The sequence below is a fragment of the Ictidomys tridecemlineatus genome, chromosome 6, assembly GCF_052094955.1.
Source record: "Ictidomys tridecemlineatus isolate mIctTri1 chromosome 6, mIctTri1.hap1, whole genome shotgun sequence".
NCBI classification, from domain to species: Eukaryota; Metazoa; Chordata; class Mammalia; order Rodentia; family Sciuridae; genus Ictidomys; species Ictidomys tridecemlineatus.
The window spans coordinates 89,285,424-89,299,131 of record NC_135482.1 but is presented as its reverse complement, the minus strand read 5'-3'; the positions used below and the strand labels follow the sequence as shown (position 1 = coordinate 89,299,131).

General features: G+C 35.3%; 1 long non-coding RNA gene across 1 annotated transcript; it reads right to left on the bottom strand.

The window, feature by feature from the left end:
* Window positions 1-1,605: 1,605 nt before the first annotated feature.
* LOC110598508 (uncharacterized) lies at window positions 1,606-8,970 on the bottom strand. Its single transcript, XR_002484348.3, has 3 exons — window positions 8,595-8,970; window positions 8,310-8,494; window positions 1,606-6,352 (listed from the first exon to the last, which is right to left on the bottom strand). It is a non-coding gene; the product is annotated as an uncharacterized LOC110598508 (long non-coding RNA).
* Window positions 8,971-13,708: the final 4,738 nt, after the last annotated feature.

Below are 13,708 nucleotides of genomic sequence, written 5' to 3'. Positions count from 1 at the left end.
TCAAGGAGAGCTTCTTGCTGACGAAAGGAGAAATCCTAGGATTACCATGTTTTTTAGCAGGAATACCTAAACAGTATCCCAATGAGTCTTTATGGCTGTACTTCCTACGTTCACTTCAGTCCTTTTTATACCTCAATCTTGAACAGTCTTCTTTTACAAGGAATTTCCCTTTTCTTTGGGTGTCTCCTTATGACTGATTTCATTCTTACCTTGGAAATTCATGTTCCAGTCTTCGGCTGGTGAATCACTTGTAAGTTTGGAAATAGTTTGAAGAGGTTCATGGGGTTTTTTTGTTGTTTGGATTTTTGACTAAAAGACTGTGATCATCGTACATCTTTATTTCTTCATTTATAGTTTGGGGAACTGAAACAAGGCCAAGAGAATTTCAGTGGTTTTTAAAAGCCACATTTTAATTGATGCTACTTTCCAGTCTAGTGTGATTTTCACGTTTTGTTCAGTTCTCCCAATTACTTCTAAGCCCACAGGACAGATCTTAGGAGAAAAATATATACGAGGGGCTGGGCACAAAGGCAAGCTTGAGCAACACCTAATTCAGAGAGGGTGCTTGGAAAGACCACCCTCATTTCTATCACAGTGAAGCATTCTAGATGTTCATGATAAGAGAGGTAGATTTTTTTTCCATGTTTTTTATTGGTGTATCATAGTTGTATATACTAAAGGGATTTGTTGTTACATGTTCATACATGCACACACTATAACAATATAATTTGGCCAACATCACTCCCAGCACTTCCCCCTTCCCTCCCTGCCTCCTACATTGTGATCCCTTTCCTCTACTGATTTCCCTTTCATTTTCATGAAATCCTAGCTTCTGCCCTTTCTTTTCTTTTTTCCTCTCTAGCTCCTACATATGTGAGAAAATAGGATACTTGACTTTCTGAGTTTGGCTTATTTTGCTTAACATAATGGTCTCTGGGTCCATCCATTTTCCTGCAAAATAAGTGGATTATGTGTCAATTTTATTTTCTCTTTACCCTCTGAAAATTAAATGGGATTTTCCTAAAAAAATTAAAAGTCTCAAAAGCTCCATTCTCATTGGTATTGCTAAGTTGCCTAAAAATAGATGGTACTCAAAAAGGAAATAATCTATAATTCCTTAGTAAATCAGGTTAACTCTAGTAACTGTTATAACTTCTTTTAACAGATCTTTTTAAAAAATATCTTTCTGTGGTTGAAAATGATAAAATTATGTTGGTCTTGATTTGAAAGCTATAAAGAAAAAAATAAATCTTAATATTTCTTCTACTGATACACTCATGATACACAAAGCAACTCAAGGACAAAATCCTAATAGGATAAAGGGCCAGGTATATAAACACAATTTAAGGAACAGAAAATCCAAAAGACCTATGGAAAAAAGCATGTAAGATCATCAGAGAAATGTAAATGAAAATGAAAATTACCATTAGTTTTACATTATACTTATTTAAAAAATTAAAAAAAAATAATGTTAGAAGCTGGTTTAGGTAAACTGCGGAGTGTATACATGTGTATAGAAACTATCATGTTGGTACAGGAAAGAATACACTACTGTTTATAAGAGCAATTTGACAGTATTTAGTCAAATAAAACACAAGCATGCCATATGACTTAACAATTCCACTCCTGAGTTTATTTCCTTCCAAACTTCTCACACACATCTGAAAGGAAACATATACAAAGATATTCACTGCAATGTTGTTTGTGGTAGTAAGAAGTTAGGTGCAATTTGGAAGTCCATCACTGATGAATGAAAGAGAAAGTTGAAGGTGTACCCCCAAAAATACCACGGACAACTGGAAGAGATAGGACAGTTAGACACAAGGCCACAAGGTGGATTTTAAGAACTCAGAAGTAGTAACAGCAATACACATACCATTTATATTACAATAAAAATTGCAAAAATTAAAGAGATGCTCACAAAAAAATGGACATTTTACAAGAACATTTTTTTTAAAAAAAATACACATTGAAAGTATTAGAATAATTCTTTCGTACAGGAGAAGAGAAAGGAAAAGGGCTCTGTGTATAAAAAGAAAATAGATACATGGATGAATAGATAACTAAAACAAGAGAAGCAAGAAAACACATCAGAATAAACAACTGGAACCATGAAAACAGGAAACAAAAGGAGAAAAAAAGAAAAGTAATTTTTTTTTCTTATTCAAAGTAGCATGAACTTACTGCACTCAAAAATGAACTGAAATATCAACTACACAGTCCCCCTCAGCTTCCCTCACATGTCATCTCCACCTCCTGCAATGATCAGCAGCCTGCAGCAGTAAGACCAAGGCTGCAGGCTAGGCGAGGGCATACCTTCCTAAAGTAAAAAACAGTACTGATGTGTGTGAGGTTGGATTTCAAGATAAGCATAAACTAGAAGGAAGAAAAAAAAAGTTTATATGTTTTTGCCTAAGGGTTGCTTGGAAATGGTGAATTTGGCTTCGTATGCTACCAATGCATTGACTAGGAGACATCAAAAGACACCAGGACTTGTAAGGGATATAGAGTCCTAACTGGTGAATTGCAAACTGCATGCATTTCTCACTAGGTCCAGAGATAATAAAAGCCTGACCATAAAGATATAGCGTAGTTTCATTTTGACTCACTCAAAATCATAACAAATTTTTGTTTTGATAAAACTGCTTCATGAAAGATTACATAAATTTCCTGCTTCTCCAATTTCCCACACTCTAATCTTCCACTTTGTTCATGTCTATCTTTTTGCCTCACCTACTTTCTTGATGGTGAAGAAAATCAGAAGAAAGAAGTTGCTGAACTATTCAGTTTTTAATTTGTACTTATTATAGTTCAATGAGTATGTCAGAAAAAGCAGAGCTACAAAGATAAAATCCATTCCTCTTTAAACTGAGTGCTGCATTAGTAAGAATTTTGCTATAAAATGATTAGTGATATTTTTTCTGGGAAGTGACAGTATAACAGAAAATGAGTTGACACTTTTCAAATAGGTATTGGAGATGCTTTGGTGCCCTTGACACACAATCACACATATTCTCAGGATGCTCTGGAGTTTCTAGCACAAAGAACAGATAGTACAAGACCTAATATATAAGACAGCCAATTTACATCTACCCCAAGATATGTGATTCTGTGGGATACAGTGTCTTTCTACAGTTTATACTATAGCAGTAGAAAATATTATGGGCATCATTAGAGCCAAATTGAAAATATATACAATGACATTTTAAGCACATAACTAAAATATAGCTCTTATACACTGAAGCCAGAAAGCATTTGGGATGGCCAAGTTAAGAACAAATTTTATGGAGTCAATAGAATATAAGAGATTCCCTCCCAACTATTTGCTGTTCATCTAAATCCAGAGTTATGAATCTAGGCATGCTGTCTGTCAAATAAAACTATTCCCCTCTTCCATTCCCATGCTTTCTCCTGGTGAAGCAACCATGGAAAAGCCTCAAATGATGCCAACAGTAACCTCTTCCCAAAAGTCTACAGAACACGGGAACATCCAAATCAAGCTGAATTCATTTACCATTAGTGGAGCAAAATATAAACCTTAACCCATACTGTTTTATAGCATTAGACTTATGACTTTACAAGTTTACTGTCCATCAATTTCTACAAGTCCTTGTCCTGAAAACACACCTGTACCAGAAACTTGAAAAACAATACAGGGATGATCCCCACGGATGAATTCTTTGTAGGAACTCAAAATCTTAATGGTATAATGCTAAAGTAACAGAGGAACATGTCTATGTTAAATAACTAGTGTCCTTATAAAGAGTTATTGTTATTTATTTATTACTGGGGATTGAACCCAAGGGTGTTTACCACTGAGCTACATACATTCCCAGTTCTTTTTAATTTTTTTATTATTATTATTATTTGAGATAGGGTATTGCCAAGTTACTGAGGCTGGTCTAGAACTTGGGATCCTCCTGCATGTACCTCCGTGCCTGACTAAGTTATTGTAATTTAAAGATGAAACTTCAGGTGTTGTCTTGTTTTTTTACACTTGGGGATGATAATTTTTACTGATGGTAATTTTTAATTGCATTTTGCTGCTATCAATAAAGAAGAATGGAAAAGGAACTTTCTCCTTCATGGGAAGCTGGAATCCCTTGTTCTACATTAAAAGTTTCTTCTGATTCATATGCAGAGGAAGTGAATGAAATTGGCTTTTCCCAGAATGGCAGGAGATGACAGATTTTGTGTTTGAAAGGTAGAGATAAATGAAGTTAGTGGAAATCTGGCAGAGATATCCAAATGGTTCCTACCACAAGCCACAAAATGTCAGATCACTGAGAGGGTGGCTTGTGCAGCAAAGGGAGGATTACTCCCAACTCCAAGTGTGTGATTGAACTTGTACAGTCTACTTTGCCTGCATTTAAATGTCATAAATCTATTCACAAATATTTCATGAAAACAAGTTAAGGTCTGGTTTACAAGAAATCTGGTTCTAAAAAAAGCCCTTGCAATGACTTTTTCTATGAACTCCTTGACAGCTTACTTTCTATTTTTCAGAGAAGACATAACATTTATTTATTCAGTTAATATTTATTGTGTTCATTCTTTATGCCAACCCCTATATTAGGCACTAGGAGCACAAAAAGAAACAGGACACTCTTTCTGTTTCTGAGTAGGTCCCAGCTGAACAAGGAATACTGGCAGGAAAAGAATTATTTATATACCAGTTACTACAGGAAAACAGGAGAGTAACAGATTCTCCCTGGGGAAGTTATAGAAGGTTTATATGGAGGATATTGCCACAATACCGCACCCCAAGTATGGGGCTGGAGCTTTACTCCTCTAGCCACCTGGAATTGGAAGCTGCTCCAGACTAGCACAAAATGTCTGGCCACAACCACACCTACTTCCCAAGGGCAGTCCATGTGCACAGACTGATCCACACTGGGAGACCCAGCTCCCTGCAGCATCTCCACTGTAGCACCCCAGCTCCCAAGTTTCCAGTAGTGCTGGCTGGGGCCTGTCTTATGAGGGTATCTGTAATTCACTTTCTTCACCTCTTTTTTTTTTTTTTTTTGCAGTACTGGGGATTAAACCCAGAGGCACTCTACCATTGTGTGATTCTCAGCCCCTTTTTAATTTAATTTAATTTTTATATTTTTTTTAATTTTGAGACAGGTTCTCCTTAAATTGCCCAGGCTGACAATGAATTTGTGATCCTTCCGCCTTTTGGAGTTGCTGGGATTCCAGGGTGGCCCACCACACCTTGCTTCATCTTCCCCCTTTTAACTCTTTTCTGAAAGAGGTGAATAGTAAATGTTAGATGCCACACAAGGTCAATCTCTGTTGGGTATCCCCTCCACACACACACACACACACACACACACATTAAAAATGTAAAAACCATTCTTACTTAGCTCAGGACCACATACAAACATGCCATGGACCATATTTGGTTTGTTAAACTCTGCTCCACCAAAACCAGCTTTCCTCAACTGCTCCCCACAGGTATGGATCCCAAGATTACTCCCCAGAAAACATCCTGCAAGAAAATATATCTCAGAGTCTGATTGTGATGAAAAAAAAGCCATAGGGGCCAAAATGTTTAACAAGAGTTTTCTGGACCAGGGTAGTGACAATGTTAAACTTTACCTAAACCTGTGGTCCTAGAGAATGGAGACAATCTTTCTTACCTTTTGTTTTCCAAAATCCCTCTCCCCTTATGTGTCCTGGAAAAGGGCTAATGGCAAAGAACCATATACTCTGATGTAAACAAGACTCAAGGTTTACCCTGCCTCCTAACTCCCATAAGACTCACAGATGGCTCCCTCGTTTATATGTGACAAGACCAGACACTGACCCTGAAAATTCCCATCCTTTATCTCATAAATGATTAACTGAACTGTTTATCCCCCTAAAACTAGCTTGACTGAGGGATAAACTCTTCTTGCTCATCTAACTGACCGAGCCTCCCTCTAATTACAAAAACAACCCCAGCTGCAAAATCATCCTATCTATGGCTTGTCTACTCCTCCCTATAAAGTTAAAGGCAAAACCACCCTGCCAAAACACTCTGATCTCCAACCTTGGTGCACTCCCTATTGCAACACTTCCTTACTTGTTCTGGGTTTTGCCTTTAACAGCGAAGACATGACTTCAAGCAGAAGAAACATGTGCAAAGGCACTCAAGTACAACAGGACCAGATATGGTCAAGAGACTAGGAGTTTTGAGAAGGTGGGAATTTCGAGCACAGTTAGAGGATTATGAAGGAGTGGCTTGAAGGGCCTAATATACTAAACCAAGTATTCACTCTGCTCCAGTGTTGTGAAGCTCCTGATGGCCTTTGTAAAGTCCTCTCTTGAAAACAAAGTGGCTTGACCACTAGCCAGGGGTGAATAGCTCCTGCAAGAAAGAATAAATAAACAAAAACCTTTAGAAGTTTTCACCAAGAGAACATGGTCCCTTAAGGTAGGGATCTTCAGCTGACAAATCCCTATGATTCTCAAAAGAAAGGAAATATATATAATCTATTTTACATTTTTAAGTAGATGTTTAAGGTTTGTCCTTAAAAGTTTAAAAGGTGGGTAAATGTCAGACACATTGTAGATGTTTATATTTTTATAAATCATTCAAGTTTTAAAATATATCCTGTGGACTCTAAGTACCGTACATGTGTCCATTCAAAAAAATAACTGAAGATTTTTCTGATTTTATATAATTCCTTTATCTTCTTGCATTTCTTAATCTCATTTCACCAACAAATTTTGTCTTAATATATTTTAAGCTTGAAAGTTTTAGTGATTATTCCAAGAACTATTTTGCTACCAAAAAAAGGTGTATAATATTTTTTCTGTATGATCAAGATCTAAGAGTTTTTAAGTTGCTTTCTTCTATAATCAACAATTCAAAACTATATAAATTATATGAAATAAATATATTATAAATTTGATGTTATGTTTAAAGGTGAAAACACAACTTGTTAGAAATGCACCTCAGTGATATGGATTGAGCTAATTTATTTTCCATTAGTTTATGCATCTCTGAATCAATATGTCTCATTGATAAAGAGTGTTCACCATCAAATCTATTTTTATTTTTACTCTATTGATAAAAGCAATGAGAACTTTGGCCAGTTAATAAGTGAATGGGATGAAAATAAATTTCTTAAGATGATGTAGTCAGTTATCTAAATTCTATTGAATTTTATACCAAAAAATCAGAGTAATATAGTATGAAAAATTATTTCTAATGGTATATCAATTGACAACTTGTTAAGTAGACCTTCCATTGTATTGAAAGCAAAGAATTAAAACCCAACTCATTAGCAAAGGGCTTTGTTTTTCCATCTTAACTTCTGGAAAGAAGAATACAAAGAGCATCAAAACTCATTAGTGACCAGAAGGACATCTGGAACATTAGAAAGCATATCATTTATGACAGGGAAGGAGAAATTAAAATATTAAATTCAGCCCTTAAATTTAAAATATGTCAAAATCCAAGGTTAACTCATTTAATTAGTGGAAAAATGCACCATATAACCCAATTAAGGAAAACCAAACCTTGTGGTTAAACCCATTAGAAACATCTGGAAAATAAATCAAACATTTTGAAGTTTTACTTATAATGTAAATGTTACTACACATTTTTAGAAATACAAAAATCACTGTGAGATAAATTAGGAATCAGATCTTGTACATTACTAAAAGCCATCAAAACTAAAAGTTTTCATAGATAACATAATGTGATTTATCCATTTGCTTGTAAGTTGAAAACATGATGAAATGCCATATATGCAAAATTGTACAAATTATGAATTATTTATAAACTTAGAAGCATAAACCCAGGAATTGTATCTCTTTGGTTAGTTAAGTATATGTGCATGTATTAAACTCTGATGTTCAGCCTTTGTATAAATTCAAAAACTATGTACACAACATAGTAAATAAATTCATAATTAAAACCCTTTATATATTTCTTGAAAGAAATGATATGTACTACTAAAAATTACTTAGTCTAGCAGTTAGCATACAGTTACATTTTTTGCTAGGCAATAGAAAATATTAAATATTTTATAGGTAAAACAAGATTAGGTTGACAGAAATCAGGGCAAATATTTTATAAAATGATTTGAGAAAACAAGTGTAAGCACTTTAGAAAATGATGAACTCCAATCTGAAAGAAATCATGTAAAATGTTGAGTTTCAGTTTTAAGTGCCTTATAAAAAAATTATATAGTCCCAAATTTCCAGTTTCATGTAAAAGAATCAGCAATCTAATTTTTACTCCTTGGACTCTTCATCTTGAGCTAATAACACAGCTGGAGCGGGACTGCTAGAAACAACTGAAAAAAATTGCTTACCTTTAACTGGAAATTTCTCTTCTCAAGGGGCTTTCTCAAGAATGGCTCATTCTTCTGCGGTACTCAAAGCAAGAGGTACAAGCACCCTGTTATTCCACTCCACGGTATGTCTGAATTCAGAGCATGGACAGCACTCAATCAACACTCAAATGCCCTTTTCTGAGCACCCTTGAACTTTTCACACCCTGGGAAAAAATGCACCTTAGTCAGATGAGTTTTGGATAAGGGGTATGTCATTTTTATAGAATGAAAGCTACTATGAAAAGAAAGGTAGCAAAAGAGAACCTCCTTGCATGTGCAGAAGAGTGCTTAGCAGATGTGCTTCAGGAAAAGTAGCATCTATGGGAACTGAGAAAACTGCCCCTCTCTCTTCTTCACAAACTTCCAAAGGTATTTACAGTCCAGTCAGAAGACTGCTGCCATTAGGCATGCACAGTGTAGTTCTCGAGAAAAAGCTCAGAAAAAGGAAGTGAACAAGGTTTCTATGCCTTACTCTATGTCACAAGAGATTCTATATACATGCCTCCATAATATTTCTGTTATAGAAGGAGTTGACCTCTTTATGTCACCCTAAAAAAGGGAAAAAGCCTAACTGGAGATCATTACTTGGTCACTTCAGTATAAACAAGAGCGTTATATCTACCCCAAATTAAAAGTGACTCATCTGTCCCTGGGAGCTAGCTCCTAAAACAGGAGTGGGAGTAGGCTATGGTAGAAGGAGGTTAGACTGCTGGGGGAGGGCTACAGGGGCCTGCAGCCTGGGCATCACTGTTTAATCCCCTGAAATAACTGCAGGAAGAAAAATTCCCATTGTAGAGCTGACAAAGTGGCATAAGCAATCTGTGTTTTTTACTTAATATTTTTGACAGAAAAATAAAAAGAACTTTAATGAAAAAGTCTTAAGGTTGATGTTTACTTCTTTGACGTCTGATCATTTCACTAACAGACATACAAAGGGAGACATTCATTCATTTAGGGCATATGAATTAGAAAGAAATCTCTCTTTTGGCTCAAGTTATCTAAATTAGGCAATGTATAATTCTGTATGTTAAGAATTATTGTCTAAATTTATAGTAAAATAAAATATGAAACATACAAAGAATGAAGAAAGGGATTCGTTTTTCAAAGCTGGAATATTTGTGTATGCTTCACAGTTATGATGATAAAAAATAAGGAAAGTCATTCTACAGAAAACCTGGTAGAAAAACTACTTGGGTGCTTTAATTTCCATATTAAAAATTAATCTTGCAATATTTTATACAAAATCTTATAATTGGTTCTATAGTTAATTAAAATTTCATTAGTGAACAGATATGAAAAGCACAGCATATTTGAAGTATTTATTATTCCTTCTTGGATTGCTAATGAATTAAAACCTCAAGTGCATCTGTATTAAAGTCACCTTCCTGCTCATTTATCTACATACTCAGAAAGAGTAATATGTTGAAACCAAGACGGCTTCGTATATTTGGTACTATTATTTTCCCTAACGAAATCATGAATGTAAATTTATTCAGTGGTACTTTCTGAAAAATTAACTACTGTTGCAGCTAACATAGTCTTTTCCAGTCCAGTTACTTTAGTAATTAAGATTCTATTTGAAGTTCATTTTCATTTAGGCATATTATAACTTTTGCCAACATTTTTCTCTTCACCCAAAGGTTGGTGTGAAGTCACGTCAACAGCATTTTTAAATGTTCTGATTTGTAGATTCTTCATGGAATAAGATACTCTTTCACCCTCTGGAGTCTGGTTCATATTCCTTAACCTATTTAAATAGAACTAAAAGGAGCCAACCATTGAAAGCAACATCAGTGTTTTTTAAAAATACTTGGTATATTTGTTAATTGCAAATGTTCTACTACAAAATTAATTAAATCACCTACAAAGTAAAATGCATAGATTTATTTTTATTAGTAGTGAATTTTATTAAGATCTGTTTCTATATTAAGAAAACCATAAAAACATTCTTTAAGGGCTTAAAATATTTCCTGTTATGAAATTTTCTCACTGTTAATTAATTAAAAGCCAATTGAATAATATTATTATAATTATGAGCATTTCAGCAGACTTACTGCTCAAAATATAGCAAGGTGAATTTTTCCAGCTGAAGCAAGAATAAGACTTTTTGATAGGGGTTACGCAGTTTTTTTAAATTCCAATTTACACAAACACACACACACACACACACACAACGTAGTGGTCAAATCCTAGATTCATTTAAGAGTGAGAAGAGAAAGGAAGAAGGAGGCTCTAACCCCACTAGCCTATTATCAGAACGAACTATGTGAAATTGCTGTTATTTGAAGTTGCAGAATTGGCAATTTCTTACAGTTCAGCCTATAAAGAGGAGTTGTTTTATTTTGTTTTGTTGGGTTGGAGGGGGGTTTGGGGTGCTGGGGATTAAACCCAAGGCTTCACATTGTTCTGCAGTGAGCCATATTCTCAAGCCTGGAACCCATTTCTAATCCATTTTCATAGTTTTTCTATACCACATTCCCCACAGAGAAGCTCTGTAGAGGGGTCTGCACTGCTTCTCCTGAGGAGTAGCAGGGGCTATGCCAGGTGAAGAGGAATCTTGTGGAGGTTTCTACAAGTGTCATTGTTTCAACCAGATAAGCTGTTTTGATCCTTTTTATATTAAAGACTCCCAGTAAAACATGATTTAAAATAGAATTCATGCCTAAAAAATAATCTTGAAAAATCATAGGTATATTCCAACACCACAAAAATATATTGAAATCACAGTATGTCATCCAATACCCTTAACTGAGAGTAGATGCTAAGGCCCTGAGAGATTAAGTGCTTCCCCCAGGGCCACAGTGTGACTCCTCTCCTCAGCAGTCACAACAGAAACCAATTTCCTTCAAGTCTCATGCTCTCTTCAATATACCATTAAATAATATTATTACCTCATGGGTATATGACCCAAGCCCTCCATTTTCTAGGTTATGACTTCCAGGTTTCCCACATCTGTTCATGAGCTCCGTTCTCCGGGCACCTCACCATCTTTCTATCTTCTACTGACATCCCATTTTTCAAGTTTCTTCCTAATAAAAGTGACCCAGGATTGAACCTGATGGATTTTGACCAGTTCCAAATACAGTAGAACCACAGCCCATTTGTTCTAGATGCATAGTTATGTTTTCAGATATTTTATGGCAGAAATACAGATGACAGATGCTACTCTCAGGGCTCTCCCCAAGCTTCTGCTACTTGAAGAACTAAAGAGAGAGAGAGAAAAAAAAAAAAAACTACAAGATGTCACCTGATAGGCACACAAAGAAAACTACAGTAAGAGTGAAATGGAGCATTTTGGGTAGAAAAATGGAAGTTTATCATAAGGAGTCTCTGTAGGGGGTACCTTCACCTACCATAAGGTACAGTTGACCAAGCAGCTCAAAAGATTGGAACTAGCAATTTCCTCAAAGGAAGAAAACTTCTTCTGTTCAGTCCTTGTGAGAAAACATCTTTATGGGAATAAAGTACCATCTTTAACTAAGCGGACTATTGTCAGAATGGAGGACAATTATAGGATGTGTGGGTTAGATAGGTGATGGAGAAGACTTCTGCCTGTTAAACTCACCCCTTTTGTGAGAACATGCTTTGTAAGTTCTCATGTCAATATTTTATATGTAAATCCAGGTCAGGGAGGAACGGAGGAAACTATTCGAAAACACAAAATACTAACGACATTACATATGAAAATGCAGCTATTATATAACATTTGGAGCAGAATGTATTCAAATCTAAACAAATAAATAATGGAGTATCCAAGAGCTCCAATTCTCTGTAAAAGGACAAAAGATTATTTTAAGACCTGAAGAGCCTAAATAATTTATCAGTAAGGTCAAAGAACACTATTACACAATCTGTGATGACATATCTAAACTTTTAACTATCTGTATTTTATTTTACTAATTTCTGTGAATTTGAAATCAAGCTAATATTTTTCTCCTCCACCAAGAGTACCAATGCCATTTGGGTAATGATTCTGGCCTCCCATTAATTTGTAGACCTTTTTTAAGCTATATTAAATTCCTACATATGTATGTTTTCATTTTTCTGTTTTCCTTCCCTTAATTCTCATCACCTGTTTTTAAAAATGATGCATTAGGACATCATAATAATTCTTCTTTGTCAAAGGTCTTGACCATATTTATGTGGTGATTACTCTTCAGATTAATTTTAGAATTTTTGTTGGAAGTTATTTTGCAATCTGATTGGAAAACTGTTAAACATATCATTGAGTTTGGGGCAGATTAACAGCCACTCCAACATTTTTGAGTGTTCTTAATTTTCAAGACACTGTGCTAAAAGTTTTTTTAAATACGTGATTTAATATATTTACAAGAACCCTAGAAAGTATCATTATCATCAGTAGCATAAGTATTAAAATTGAGTTTGGGGAATTTTAAGCAGCAGTAAGTGGAGGAGTTAAAAGCTCAACCTGGGTAAGTCTGGTGTCAAGCCCATGATCCTAATAACTATTATATACCACCTATGTTCATTAGCTTTCCTTTGCTGGAACAAAATACCTGAGAAAATCAACTTAAAGGAGAAAAGATTTATTTTGGCTTATAGTTTTGGAGATCTCAGTCCCATGGTTGGTTGACAGGTTGCTTTGGGACTTGGAATAGCACAGCATATCATGGCAGGGGGCATTTGGTGGAACAAATCTGCCTCAGCTCATGGTAGCCAGAAAGCAAAGTCCTTCCACCAGACCCCACCTCCTATAGGTTCTATCACCTCCCAATAGTGCCATAGCCTGGTGACCAAGCTTTTAGCATATGGGCCTTTGGGGGACATTTAAGATCCAAGCCATAGCACTACCTCCCCTTTTGAGTATTTCAGTACATCTCAGCATGCATTCAAAAACACTTTCACATACAGTAGTAAAATGTTCCAAGTTTCTTGATTTTTCTTTACATTTCTTAAGTTGATTCCTAAATATATTGTGCTTTGTTCTGTTGCAGTTATGACTGAGAGCTCTTGGCTGGTTTATCTAATTGGTTCATATTCTATGGTGGCGTATATCAATTTATTAATATTTCATTTAGAATTTTATTTTTAATGAAAGGTGGGATTCGTTTGTAATTCTTTTGGGTAGCTTTTCAAATTTTGGTATCATATGTGATACTTTATTAGATGTTTTATGTATTATAACAATCAGGGTACCATCAAGAAACAAATATTATAAACAAATGAAGGTAATTCTGAGAAAGATCAATAATAAAGTTGCCGTGTACAGGTAAACTGCAAGCTACACTGCAATACCTAGGGTTGCTGACACATGTAGACCTGAAGGAAGGAAAGGGGGAAGAATTACCAGAACCCGTAACAACAGAATAACATGAAACTGGTCACCTTGAGAGACTCTGTGATCTTTAGCCAGGTCT